Here is a 15,284-nt window from a genome sequence, read left to right as displayed (position 1 = left end):
CTCTCTCTCTCTCTCTCTCTCTCTCTCTCTCTCTCTCTCTCTCTCTCTCTATCTATCTATCTATCTATCTATCTATCTATCTATCTTTCTCTAAATATTAGTGCAATACGTTTAGGACGCTTGCTTACCGCGTTGTACGGCACAAAGATCGAATTACAGAGCCACGAAGGACCTCTTTGACTTTGCGTCGCGGTCAGCAACGGGAAACTTTATCGATAGTTCCGCATTCTCCGCCATTAAACGCGGCTTTCGCATTCAACTGAATCCCGAAGTATCTCGCTAATGGGCATACTCTGGCTCTTGTGCGTTCAACTTCGAACGAATCGTCACCACATTGAAGTCGCGACACTGCAACAAACGAACGAAAGCACAAATCGAGCCATATCCTCTCTCCCCCCTTCTCTCTCTCTCTTTCTTTGTCTCGCTCACCCCCTCTCAACCTTCCCTCTCTCTGTCACACACACTCCATTTCCTCGGCATTATTTCTGTTTTTCTTTTTAATTAAAAAGATGAAAGTAACACGCACGCAATTCGACCTGCAATTCGAGCCGCAATCTGAGGCAGCAAAGCTGCAAAAGGCCACTAGCCTGCGATTACGAAGCATCGTGTGCCGCATATTGAAATATCATTCCGATGCCGGGCATCGAAATTGCAAAACGACTTTTATCTCGCGGATTATTTTCCGCTAAAAACGCGAATGAAATCAATTTATATCCTCGGGAAGAGGGAAATGTATCGCCAGGGTGAAAAAAATATTTTGTAATGCGAGACGAAATAAATAAATATAAATTGAACGGGAGAGCTGTGCACTCGTGCGCGCGAATTGTAGGGGAGAATTAAAAGCGACTCGCGCGCGAAAATGAAAGTCAGTCTATCATAATGCGCTTGCGTTCGCCCCCCGAGACGTACAACAGCAAAAAAAGAAATCTTATTCTTAGCGAAATCCTCTTATACATGGCCTCAAAAAAATTCCTCCGAGACCGGAAGGAAAATATTCCTATACCCAAAAAAACAAGTCTCGTTGCAAGGTGCTACTTCCTGTAATCTCGTATTCTAAACGAAAATTCTCGTCGAAAGAATATTCCTCTTCTAATGAAGTAAGCCGTCGAAAATCTATATATTAACTAACTTATATGTAACTTTATTCTTTTCTTAAATTAAGAGGAATATGTTTGCTTGAGGCGAAGTGCTCTCCTATTAAAAGAAATTTTTATCAAAAACGAGACTTGTACACAGAGAAAATTGAAAATTTATTTCTGTAATATGAAGTTTATTTTTCTAAAATAAAGTTAATAAGTGCGAAATAAAATTCATTTCTATGAGTAAACTTTTTATCCCGCAAATAAATGTTCAAATATTTGTTTCTTAGTATATTATATTGAGAAACAAATACTTGAAAATTTATTTGCGAAATACATATAAAGTTTATTTTTGTAAAATAAAGTTGTGAAAAACAAAATTTATTTCTGTGAGACTAAATTTTTTACCTCACACAAACAAATTTTAATAAGTATATTGCGCTGAGAAAAATACTTGAAAATTTATTTGCGAGATAAAGTTTATTTTTGTGAATAAACCTCATCCCACAAATACATTTCCAAATATTTTCTCAATATATGGATGAAAAACAGAATTCGTCTAACTTTATCGTCGCTTAGAATATCTTCCTTTTGGTTTTAGGAGAATTCTCTTGAATTATTAGAAGTACCAATGATAGGACACATACCTAATTCTGGACATTCTTATTATTTTGGCCTTTAAATACGAATATTTAAACTTTTAACGTGAAACATATACATATGTTTAATATACACATGTATTGTATGTTAAAAATTGAAGTATTTAAAACAATAAAAAATGTTCAGAATTAGCCGCGCATTCGGGAAAATTATTTTTGCCTTACAAAAGGATTCCGTTTAAGAGCGGATCAAATATTTTTATGTGAGTGATTCGCGCGAGATGAGTTCACAATTCTCAGTGGATCGATGGTGAAATCTTCGCCTCAGACGATCCGTATAATTCGTGGCAGAATTTCATCTGTCAAGAGACGTCGGAAGAATTAAAGTTATGTTGGCGGGCGGACTGAGAGACTGCGGCGGACGTATATCTATGAATCCTCAAATGTTTTCCGCGGCAAGCGACGTGCAAAATCGCAAATAGATTCCGCGTCTGAAGTTCCGTCGCAAATTATAGATTCGTCCAAAGTGGACTTAAATCTGTAAACTTATGCATCACCGGATTGCATCGGAGTCTGGGGAGCATCATAGGAAGCACGAAAATCCCTGGGAGAATACAGTTCCGCCACCGATCGCGCAACCCGACCGGATACCGTGTGTGTACTATTCCGCGTGACGTTATATTCGCGTATTTCCCGACGATTTCCGGCTCGGAGTCGACGAAGTAAATTGCAAATTTCCATTGTGCCGCGGGAACACGATGATCAAACAGCCGCTGGTGCACCGTTCGACGGGAGTGCTCTCGGTGGAAACGTTTTCTAGAAGTACTCTCGTGCATATTCATGGTGGTTGGCTGAGCACTCGATCGATTGCCAATAGACACCACGGGCCAATATGAAGGCTAATTCCGGACGCGAAAACGTCGGCCACGAGATGGTCCACAGCCAAGACGAATGGAATGGAACTACAAGCTAATGGAAATTGAACGTGACGGGACGAAGAGCAAGATTCGCGAGCGCGCGAATAAAAGTAAAAAGCACCATTCACTAAATGATGAGCACGTCGATGTAAGGAGAGCGCACGGCTCTTTTAAAATTCGTCAGGTTTGCCCGGGATGCGCACGATGTGGCGTTCATCCTCTAATCTCGATTGAGCCCAAATTCTTCCGAGAATAGACTCCGCGCGATCTAAAGGCGCACTAAATAAAACAGGCGTCTCGAGAAGAGGCCGTCGAGATCTCTCAAACTGCGACGAGTCGATCGGCTGAATAATGAAACACGCGTTTACTTTCATCCGCGTGAACGACGCTTTTCACGGGCGCGAGAGACGCGCCGTCATCATACGCGCGCAGGTTTACATTTTTGTGACGCGTGATTCCGAGAGTTATGGAGTCACGCTGTTTGGCAAGTGCCCGCGTCACGTACAACCGTAAAACCGTTTAGGATTCGCACAGGCTCAGCGGGCGACGGCAGCTGTAATAATTTTTCATTTTACGGACACGCGCGTTTGTAACGTTCCATTTCCCTTAATGTGACGAGAATACGCGCCGGCCGTGCGTACGTATGTATCGCGCGATGATTTTTGCACAAGCCCCCGGCGCTGCACAATGCATCGGCGGTGCACTCAGGTGCGACGTTTTCCCATTGGATAAAGTGGGCGCGGGAGGAAGTGCGACGCAGACATTTCCCGGCGGCCGGCTCATGTATATGCATCGCGGTTGGATGCTCGTTTGGCTGTCAATATCAATGTCAACTGGCTGTCCAAATTGTATCGGCCGGCGCTCTCCGCGCGTCCAAGAGCGAGCGAGCGAGTGAGCGAACGAGCGAACGCTTCCGTATTGCCCTGACGGTGTTGCGAGCACACGTTGCTCAGGGTTGATGGTCGTTTATGCAATTTGCAATTTGCTCGCCGCCACCCCCGGTTTAGCTCTCGGCAGTCTCGAGAATGTCGAGAAAGCAGAGCAGAGTCGAGTTCATTCTACACCCTGGGGTTAAGACTCCTCGTAGTCTACAGAGGGAGATCGGGTTATATGGCCTCAGAGTATGTTACTCATGTTGCTTTTTTAATATTTATATTGAGAGAAATAATGGGTAAACAAAATCACGAAACGCCCTTTTAAAACATAAATACTTCTCCTTGAGTTTCATTAAATTCCGAATAACATTATAAATAATAATATTAACAAATAGAGAAAACTGACTTGGTAATGGCAAAGTAAATTTTCGAGCCTCTCGAAGTTTCGTATTAGTATTCGTGAATAAAATTAAGCGGTATCATACTAGTTAGAATGAAATTTCTCGCAAGTGTATGATATACTGTTTCTGGTGATAAATGCAATTTTCATTCATAAAATGATTTAAGTAGAGCATGGTCGGACGAGGTAAAGTTGAGCCATAATTAAGGGCCAACAGGAGGGCTGTGGAGATCTCTCGCGGAGACTCTGGAGCTGCTAATCAGGATACATATTTTATACGTGGTCTTTTTACTGAGCAACTGAACCTGGACCAAGGCAAGATGGCTCTGTTATCGCATATGTTCGTATTTTAGTTATTATAAGACCAAATATACGATTTACAGAGTCGTGGCGGGCATTAATATATAAAAGATTGTTTCTATCATATTTATAGTCGGTCACAACAATTAGTTTCCTGAGAAGTTATAATTTCTAAAATAATTCTAAAATTATAGTTTCTAAAATGATTCTAAAATGTAGATATTCTAGCCCCTTAATTCACATTAACTCTTTACTCGCCTCTGTGACTCTGAAGTCACAATCCAGTTTTATCATTATTTATCTCCAATATGAATGCTCCTGTCTTGGCCGACGTGACGTGAAAGTCACAATATGACTGCCTTTTTTTAGTATGTCGGTAGTGATAATAACTGCCCAACGTTACCTCAGAGTCACAAACTTGTGACATTGTGGGAAAATAAAAAATTAGAAAAATAAAATTTGACCTCTTATATGTGTTGAGTACTTTAGTTTTAAACATCCTAGGTACATGAAAAACTTTAAACATAAGAAATTAATTTGGGCAGTAGAGGATTAAAAGATAACACGCCAAATAGTAAAGTAAAATAACAAAGAAGGGAATTTTTTAATTATTTATAAATAAATGCAAAGAAATAATAATGTGTCGCAAAACATAATTAAGAATGATTAAAAAGAATGGTATAAGTAAACATAGTTAAGAATGGTATAACTAAACATAGTTATGAATTAAACAAAGAAAAGAAGAAAGGAACAGTCCAAATCTATGAACTTAGTGTCAAATCAAAGTCCAACGTGTTTGATAGGAGAATGCCACGTATGAGCTGACAACTAAAACGCAATAGATCAATTTAACCTTGGCAAGAGTGCAATATGTTAAATAATACAGTGTCTCTTGTTTTAGTAATAGAACGCAATTTTGCAAGAGTACTGCTAAATCAAACATAACAACGCCCAACGCCAAACAAAATTCAAAATGCAGTCTACGTGTGGATAGAACAAAGCATACTTTAAATATGTACTTAATATTGCAGATTATATTAACCCAATTTGATAAATTAGCGGTATTAGTCCGCCTTTCTCAAGGCTTCTGATACACTACAAATCCAAGTGTATTATTTTTAAACGTGTAATAATGTAAAGGGTAAGCTGAATTAATATAAACGTGTAATAATATAAACGTGTAATAATGTAAAGGGTAAGCTGAATTTCTTTCGTGGTAAAATTTAACACGTTTAAACATGTTAAATGACGTAACCTACATCGGTTAGAAACGTGTAAAAAGAGCTTTAGCCAAAGTAACACTTGGTTGCAGTGGATTTACAGTATAGATAAGACTTCAGCAATGGTTTAAATTATCTAAACCTGAGAAAGGTCGCTAGGGGGGAAAAGGATGAGAGAGATGATCGCCGCGACGAAAAACGTCACGTCGTGAAATTATCGAGCGCAGAGCAATCGTTCGCGGCGAGAGGGTGCGCTTCCGCGCGGGCAGGGATCGAAGGGAAAATAAAATCTAGACGAGGCGAATATTGCGGTCTTGCTGCACGGAAGGGCCATCGGTTTGCTCTTATTCCCTGCCCGCTTTCGCTACGAAAATGCGACGGTTTCTCAAGTCGGATCGACGGGGAGAGCTAAGGAAGCGCCGTAAATATGTACGCGAACTTCCCAGGAGCGCGTGTTCTGGGTCCTTTCCCCACCCTAGGCGCTGCCTTGTCGAATTAATGGCCGTACCCTGCTCGCGCATTTACTCGATACTTGGTTCGCGCATCGGAAAAAGTTTAGCGGGCGCGTTCTTCCACGACGACAAAAAGAGTCCGCCATCAACGGCTGTTACAGCTCTCGAAGCCATTCATTCGTTGTCTGTCGGTGTACGAGAACTTGTACACGGGAAAAAACACAGTATGATTGTCCCACATATAAACCTAATTGTGCCAGCCAGATTCAATAATGGTAAAATACGGGACAACTAATTATTGCTGTGACCACAGAGTAATCGTCACTGAGATACAATGACGATATCTGGTTGAACCAACCAGAGTGTATCCATGGTAAACATTACTCCAATCAATTTCTGGTTGGCATAACCAGATTACGCGTAAATATACTGATGTAGTTGATGCAGAGGGGAAAATACGGGGTCCCATATTTCAAAATTTCCAAGTTACAACTTCTCAAATAAGTCATTGTTGTGACTGACTGTACAAACACGATAGAACGCCAGCCTTCTGCTATGTGTTCGCCACAATGTCCTGTTAACCGTATATTTTGTTTTGTAATAACCGAAATACAAACGTGTAGCAACGTGGCCGTCTCGCTCTAGTATCAGTTGCCCAGGGTAAGAAGTAGTTCAAAGTTCTCAGAGTTCAGTAGCGCAGGGTAAGGCCACGTATGAGATATATATCTGATTAGTAGTTCCGGAGTCTCCGCGAAAGACTTCCACGGCCCTCCGGTCGGCCCCTAATTATGTACCAACTTTATCTCCTCCGCCCACATGCTGGATTTCAATTATTTTATGATTGAAAATTACTTTAATCATCCGAGACAGTATATCGTACACTTGCAAGAAACTTCACTTTACCCAATATAATGCGTCGCTTAACTTTATTCATTCACGATGAAGAATACCGATACAAAATTTCTCGAGAAGTTTGATAATTTACTTTACTACTGCTAATTAATTTTTTTTCTATTGTTTAACTGTAATAATATACTGATTTTAATGAAATATAGAAAAAAGTATCTATGTTGTGAAAGGAATATTCTCGCGATTTTGTATTCGCTGTTCCTCTCAAGATAAATACTAAAAAAACACATGAGCAATATATTTTTGGAGCTACTTAGACATGGTCTCTCCTATTAAAACAACTGAGTCACCTCTACCATATACATTACTATCACATAAAGATAACTATGGTGACACAATTATGCACAAATGAATATTTTTGATTGTATGTGCACGATTTCTTTTCGTGTAGATTTTCGCGGAAAATTCACATCACCTCGCGCCCGATATGATGGGGAGAGAGATGGAAGCATCGGCGATAAAAGGACAATTCGCCTCGTGATCGCAAACGTCTACGACGGATTGTCTTTTATGGCCCCGCGAACAACCTCGTGTGATGCTCAAGCGAAGAAGTGTTATTGAGAAATACGAGACGTGGAGAAACAACGTCAGCGCGAACTTCAGACGCGAGAACTTTTTAATTAATTTGCAGCCCGGCTCGTCGAAAATATTAGAAAATATGAATACTCCCTTAATTAAAAATAATCAAGAAACCGTGAGCGTTACCGTGGCGTCGAATAAACGACGACAAGAATCTCACTGCCTTTCCGTTCAATAGCAATCGCGACTCGTATCGGGATGTTAATTAAAAAGTCTATTACTGAGACGCGCTCGGGATGTCGAAAACGGCGCCGGAGAAGACGGAGGGTGTTTAACCGTCCTCTCCTCACTAAAATCAGCCGCGAGTCCGCCGGTAATATATTTAGCGCGTTAATTTAAAGCAACGTGCGCTTCATGACGCGAACTAACTCGGGGTTAAAGGCGCGCGAGAAATTTCTGCTCCAGCTGACGATGCCGGCGCTTAAATGATGTTTCGCTGCGCATGCACGCAAAACCACTGTTGAGCGGATACCCCCATAAGCCCCGTATACAATCTCGAATCCCCAAGGCTCACCGCAGCAGCGCGGTAAATGGCTTGAGGTATCGCCGTCCCTGAACTGCAATCAGGGGAAAGAGAGGGGGCAGGAAGGCGGGAGAGGCGATAGGAACATAGAAAGAAGGGGACAGAATAAGAAAAAAATAAAAGAGAGAGAGAGAGAGAGTGAAAAAAGAGAGAAAGAATGTAGAGTAAAACGCTTATAAAAAACGTAATATTAAAGTAAAATTCTACCCGATCCCACGCGATGACCTGGAAAAAAATGATAATATATGAAATTTTACGCGATATGGCGACATGTAATCATAAATAATTACGTATACTGTACAATTATACATGAAAATAATACTGTTTTACAGATACAATTGAAGTGAATGTTTATATTTGGGCAGTCTATGATATCGACATTTAAATTGAATGAAATTGTCTTTTCTGTTTTTATTCAAAAAAATTTTTTCTCGTATGGACATTTATAATTATATGTGATCACATATGACCGTGCAAAATACTTCATATAAGAACGATATATAATTATATAGACAAAGATAATATTATAATTTTTTTCAAAGCGACGATATGGCGACATGTAATCATAAATAGTTACGTATACTGTACAATTATACATGAAAATAATACTGTTTTACAGATACAATTGAAGTGAATGCTTATATTTGGGCAGTCTATGATATCGACGTTTAAATTGAATGAAACTGTCTTTTCTGTTTTTATTAAAAAAAAAATGTTCTCGTATGAACATTTATAATTATATGTGATTACATATATGACCGTGCAAAATACTTCATATAAGAACGATATATAATTATATAGACGAAGATAATATTATAATTTTTTTCATAGAATTTTTTTTTTCGATTTTACTATGTTTTTTAATAATGTTTGTGTTTGTGGGTGCGTGTGCAGGAGTGAGCTATCAATAAAGTCTATCTTGTTCAAGAACGTACTACACTCAGCTAGAAACATAGCAAAATTTTTAATAGGACACTTCACTTTCTCAATTATAAGTAACTCATATGAAATAACAAAAGCATAGTCAAAATTACAGAATGCCGACTTATATTTCGATATTATAAAATTCCTCAGTAATTGTTACTGTAAAATTCCTTGCGTGTGTAACTCATATAATTATATATAATCATTTTATCTCAGGAAGCTGTACAAAATGTGAAGTTACGTCACGTTAATCATGTTCTAAACGATCTATCGGCGATTGTCGATTATGATTGTTTATAGTTGATTATAAGTATAAAAAAATTTATAATATTTTCTCCGTATAGAGACGCAAATATGTCGATTAACAACGTTGTTTCCTGTCAAATTTTTAACACATTTTAGTCCCTAAAATACATATAACACATGTGAAATGAGAAAACAGTCAATTACTGCAGAATGTCGATCTATTCTGACTACAAAATCTCGCAGTAATTCTTACTACAAAATTTTCCCCGCGTATAATACACACATGTACAATTTACAACTACATATAGCCATTCTGTCTCCGGGAGGCCACACAAAATGCCTTTACGAGGAGCTACGTCACGTTAATCGCGTTCTGAACGGTCTATCGGCGATCGCGAACGATTATGATCGTTAATTAGCCCGGTGAGCATAAACGCAGCCCGCGGATGGTGCGGCAGCGGTTCTCTCTCCCTCCCCCGCCTCTCTTCCTCTCTCTCTCTCTCTCTCTCTCTCTCTATGTTCACGAGATGCGTTCCCCGACGGTGTCGCGCGGGAATCGAACAGCTGCGCGGAATCGACGCAACGGCGCGAGTCCTTTCTCGCCCTACACTCGAAGTATCGAGAAGTCACGTTTCCCCGTCGGAGGGAACTATCGTTGCGAGACGCGCTCGTTGCGCGCATTGTAGCGTGTACCGGTGCAATTTGCTATTCAACCCCGGGATCCATGTTTGCCGAATAGTTCGCCCCGCCACATTCCCCGTCGCGCCGCTGCGGTTGTACGTGTGCGGCTGCACCTGCAGCCCCCGATTGGCGACGTGTGCAATTCCATCAGCCATCGGTAACAGCCGAAGACGCGCTGTCGGCGCTTTATCGCGCATCCTTCCTCCCAACCAACCCCCAACCATCTCCGCCATCGCCGTCGCCGTCTGCTCTTCTTACTCATCCTCCGCCGACTCGTGCTGCTTGTTCTCTGCTCCTCGTCCTCCATCGCTGCTCTCGCGAATGATGCTTGTCCCGCGAGCTTAACGGCGAACGGATTGAACGCGCGGAGAACGAGTGGAAAAGAGTCAACAATCCGCCCGCGTAATTGAGTAACTGGAGAGCGCTCGCGTGGAATGGAGTTTCCGCTCGGTATGGTGATCGTTGGCCCCTCGAGCGAGACTCCACCTCGGTCGCGTCCAAGTTAGATATCGGGGACTCGAGGAATTTTGCATTTCGTGGCAGTCTACGGTCCGAGACGCGCCGAGCCGCGAGTTCGGTGATCTCGGGAATCTCTCGCAGGAGTCCGCAATCACGGATCTCTCGAGTCTTGTAAGGAACGACTGCGCTTTTTCGTGCACGGCTGAGTACACGCGGGCAGAAATTAAGAGCGTTCGTCGCTGCGTGTTTAGAAATGGAACGAGACTCGAGAGTTTCTTGTGTGCACGTGAACTACCTACGACGGGATTCCGGCGTAGCCGGGGAGGGAGGCAACCCCTTCAACTGTAAATGAGTCGAGTCGAGCGGGCAAAGGGGGAAGTGAGGGGGGAGGAAGAGGTGCAAGAGTAGTTTGGAGGAGAGAGAGAAAATAGCAAAGAAAGTTTTAAGTAGTTCCCGAAGTTTCGCAATCGATACTGTCGCCAGGAACGACCGGATAAATTCGCCTCGAATCGCTTTCGCAAACTCGAGTCGGCCACGCGATTTATCGGGATCACAACAGCACCGACGCGGGCCGTCGAATTAGCTCGAGGACCTCTCCGGCAGAAGAGAGCGTCCGGAATATCGCCGGCTGCTTTGCGAATCATAGTCTGAGAAAAACGTCCGCGTGGTTTGAGTGTTGACACGCGACTGCGTCGACTCGATTCGTGCACGAACGATGCTCGCAATTGTGCTATCGTCTGAAATAGATAAACAGGAAACCAAAGAGAATGGAGAGAAGAGAAAACAGAGATTGCAGAGAATATTATATAAATTTTTTTCAATATTTGTCTCATACACACACACATGCGCACACGTTTCCTAGCAGTGCAGAAAAAGGCTGTTAGTAGAAATACATCTTTCTAAGCAAAATAATAAAATTTTCTATATGACAATTGATTAATTTATCGATTATTTTAGTCAAATAACATAAGAAATTAATTAATACCTAACATTGGTGTAGGAATAGATCGTCAGTAGAGTTCATCTTGCTAAGTAAATAAAATTCTTTAACAGCAGATTTCAGTTCCTAAGTTAAAAATAGCATATATAAAACGAGAAGATAATAAATATCGTATTTTCTAATAATGCAGGATAATGTTGGACAATAATCTTCTAAATTGACCGATTAAAATTTTCTTTGATTAAAATAATCAACTAAAATAGAAACAACACATAAAACGGAGATAATAATAAATTTTTTAGAAGTTTTTTTAGAAGTGCAGGACAGTATCAGGCATTAGTCGATTAAACTTTTCTTTAACTGAAGTAATCGGCCAATCAATAATGAAAATTGATCGCCATACATGTGAAGTCGCAAATAAATTAGTGAAATTAAATATTAATCAATATATAATCAATCGCATCAAGTCTTTAAGCCATCTAGCTGTACCTTAGTTATCGATTGAAAGAATATTTTTAATATTTTAGACATATTATTTAATACATTTCAGATTAAGAAATTCGAACTTTCATCCACAATTTAGCCGAATTAATTAGTTTATGGCGGAGACACGCAAATATATAACAGAAGAAAAGAAAAATATGAAGAAAAAGATAGAAAGAAGAGAGTTACCATTTATAATCGCATCAAGTTTTGATAAAGTGTTTGATAAAGTTATATGTGATTTTATGTATGACGATTTAATTTTGATCGTTAATTTGTCGATTATTTTAATTCAAAAGTTATAATTGTTTGATTTGAAAGATTAATGTCGAACACTATCCTGCACCATTAAAATTCTATATAATGTTTGCCGCGTAAAATTCTCACCGAGTGGAGACGCGAGTATATCGGTTAATAAATAACAGCGTTGGTCCTGCCAAATAAACGTTGATACCTTGTACATCGGATAACGCGGCTGCCAACACGCGACACTCGAAAAGAGCTCGTGTTCGGTTGCCCGGGGACACTTTGTATATTATAAATAATCGATGACACGACTCGCGCGCGCGCGCGATATATAAATTTCAGACAATTCGTCCGGAAAAACTGATCGCGTGCTGGGAAACGTCGTTACAGAGCGCAGACCATCCCTCTTCTCTCCGATCTCCTTCAAATTCGCGACGTGGCCGCAGGTCGAATTTTCCAATTTCGTCCTTTAATCGAGCGGCGGGCGCGAGAGCCCCGTTTATTCCGGTATTTATTCGTCAATATCGCGGGCTACGTATATCGCAGACCCGTATTGTGCCCAAGAGATTAAAATTGCGATGTATTACTCCTATCGAAACTCCGGGCGCGCACTGGAACACACACCGTGAATGTATCCTGCGCTTCAAAACGCGCGCACCGGCCTCCATCCACACCGCTATTGTGATTTATGGCTCGTGTAATGCGAATCGCAAATTTACTCCACAACCAAGAGAGAGAGAGAAAGAGAGAGAGACTAAATGAGAAGAGACGATTTGTCTTCTAGCGTGAACACGTGTTGTGCTTTTTACCGCACGAGAATCATCTCATCCGTTGGTTTCGCGCGTCGCGGACATTTTGCACTGTGATGTTCGATTTTGATATTTTTTTTCAATTTCGGACTTGCTCCAGAGCGACGAAGGCGAGAGGAGACAGAGAAAGAGAGAGAATGCAGTGGTCGAGTTCGGCACGATTCGAGTGGAGAAAAGATAAATAAAAAATCTCCCCATGAGCGGAACGATTGTAATTTCGCGTCGCGTTCTCCGTTGAATATTAGGACGGCTCCCTTTAAAGCTACCCGGGAGGCAGAGAGTGAATTTTTTATGACGCATCGAGGTTATCCACAGCGGGTTCCTCTTCACGCGTGGAAAGTTTGTTCGGTACACCGCGAATGTTAACCGGGGGCTGCGTTTGCATTAAATATTCGGCCCCGTGTTCCCACCCCTGGTCTCTGGCCGCTGCGAAGAGAAGGGGAAAATATCTCCTCTTTTTTTTCTTCCCTCCACCGCGCTGCAGATTCGAGTTTTTCATCACCGGGCAAAAGTTATTTGATGAGTTGCGCGCCGCGAACGAAAGTTCCGCGCGGGTCTGATACGCGTTTCAGCCGTGCCGCGCATCTGCATCGAATCGTCGGCGCGACGGCAGTCTTGCTGGCCGGGAAAAATCTTCCGCCGTGTTCTGGTCTTAACAACGAGAAAACCTTTGTCACAGTCACGAAAGTTCCATGGGTTTCCGGATCACGATCCGATTTTATCACGATTTCGTTTCTTTCCATTCTGCTTCGCGCAACATCGCGCAGCCACAAGAAGCCTTCCTTTCTACCTTTTTCTTTATATTTTTCTTTCTGTTATATATTTGCGTGTTTCCGCCATAAACTAATTAGTTCGGCTAAATTGTAGATGCGCTAAATGTAAAAATTGTGGATGAACTGGATGTAAAAAATTTTGCGTACATAGTACGTAAACAAATGTTCCAAAAAGTTCACTCTAAATTTTGTGTCAAAGATAACTCATTCTTATGTTCATTTGTATGTTATTTATATTATGTATAGACTAGTACATAATATAAATAACATAAGAATGAACATATAAATGAATTATTTTCAACACAAAATTTAGAATGAACTTTTTGGAAAATTTGTTTACGTATTATGTGCGCAAGATTTTTTACAGTGTGGAAGTTCTAATTTCTTAATCTGAAATGTATTAAATAAAATATTAAAAATATCCTTTCCATCGATAGCTAAGGTACAGTTAGATGGCCTAAATTGTTTTGTCCATCATTCTTTCTCTCCTTCCCTGCCTTTTCTCTCTATTATGTGCGTATTTCCGTGAAAAAAGAACTGATTAATCCTAAAATAAATTATGGCTAAATTATGGCTAAATTATGATGGAAAAAATCCCTCCCCCCTCCCTAATATCTTAATCTAAAATTTATTAAATAATATTTAAAATGTGTTAGTTATTAAGTGTTAGTTAATTGATATCTAAAAGATAGTCTCCTTCGACAGCTCGAAATGTATAGTTTGAAGTACTTGCTTCAACTACTTGCAAATTTTATTCTGAGCGAGTTACCATTTATAATCATCAATTATTTCCTTGCAGACGCTATTAAATCTGTATTAATAGATGTTGCTTGAAACTCGTTCTAAAAAGTAAAAAACTCAAAAGTAAAAAACTAAAAAGTAAAAAGATTTGAATTTAGAGTCAAGTCTGAATTTTCTAATTGAACTGCAATGTCACACGTATCTCGCAAAATTCAACTAGAGAGCTCAGATCCAACTCTAAATTCAAATGCGAGTATCTCACGCGAAACCAATCTCAAATAAGATTTGAATTTAGAGTAATATGTGAATATTTCAGCTGAATCTCGCGATTTCAAATCTAATGTCACATATATTGTACGAATGAAATGCTCATTCATATCTGACTCTAAATTCAGATTCTCGCTCTAGACAAGTTTCAAGTATTCGATTTTCGACTGTATTAATGCAGACTTTAAGGAGCATGACCTTAGAGGATGATAATAAAAACAATAAAAAATCTAAGAAAGGCTCTATGATGTAAGTCTACAATCTAAGTTGAAAATGTAAAAGGCCTATTAGAGCAAACGTTGAGAGAATAAATACGCATAAATACAGTGAAACATTTTTACACTTTACACTGATTAAGAATGAATTTCGTCAATAAAATTACTTTTTACTTTCTATATGACGATTTATAACTTCTGATTATTAATTTGCCGATTATTTTAATTAAAGAAAATTTTAATGTCGGTTAATTTAGAAGATTATCCAGCACAAAGATCGTCCAACACTACTAAAAAAACACGATATTTATTATCTTTACGTTCTATGTATGCTATTTCTAACTTAGAAACTGAGGTCTGCTGTTGAAGAATTTTATTATGTTGCAAGATTAGCTCTATTGACAATTTATTCCTGCACCTGTTAGGTATTAATTAATTTCTTATGTTCTTTGACTAAAATAATCGATAAATTAATCAATTGTCATATAGAAAATGTTACTATTTTGCTCAGAAAGATTAATTCTACTAACAGATTATTCCTGCACTGTTAGAAAACATGTGTATATGTGACAAATATTGAAAAAAAAATATTGCAAAATTTTTCACTGTATTTATGCCTATTTTTTCCAACGTTTGCTCTAATAGAC

General features: G+C 39.8%; 1 protein-coding gene across 4 annotated transcripts in view; it reads right to left on the bottom strand.

The window, feature by feature from the left end:
* Positions 1-15,284, bottom strand: part of LOC116845570 (cysteine-rich secretory protein 2-like) — a 131,480-nt gene that overhangs the window by 50,921 nt on the left and 65,275 nt on the right. The window contains exon 1 of one of the 4 annotated variants that reach the window (XM_032818370.1): positions 129-191. The exons of the other annotated variants lie outside the window; for them this stretch is intronic. The gene's annotated coding sequence lies outside the window, so the exon portion shown is untranslated. Of the gene's footprint in view, positions 1-128; positions 192-15,284 lie in introns of those variants that run through there. 4 annotated transcript variants of the gene reach the window in all.

This window comes from Odontomachus brunneus, unplaced genomic scaffold (assembly GCF_010583005.1).
Source record: "Odontomachus brunneus isolate Ranch 3 - 2012 unplaced genomic scaffold, Obru_v1 Obru_scaffold_053, whole genome shotgun sequence".
NCBI classification, from domain to species: Eukaryota; Metazoa; Arthropoda; class Insecta; order Hymenoptera; family Formicidae; genus Odontomachus; species Odontomachus brunneus.
This window is presented reverse-complemented; position numbering and strand designations above follow the sequence as displayed.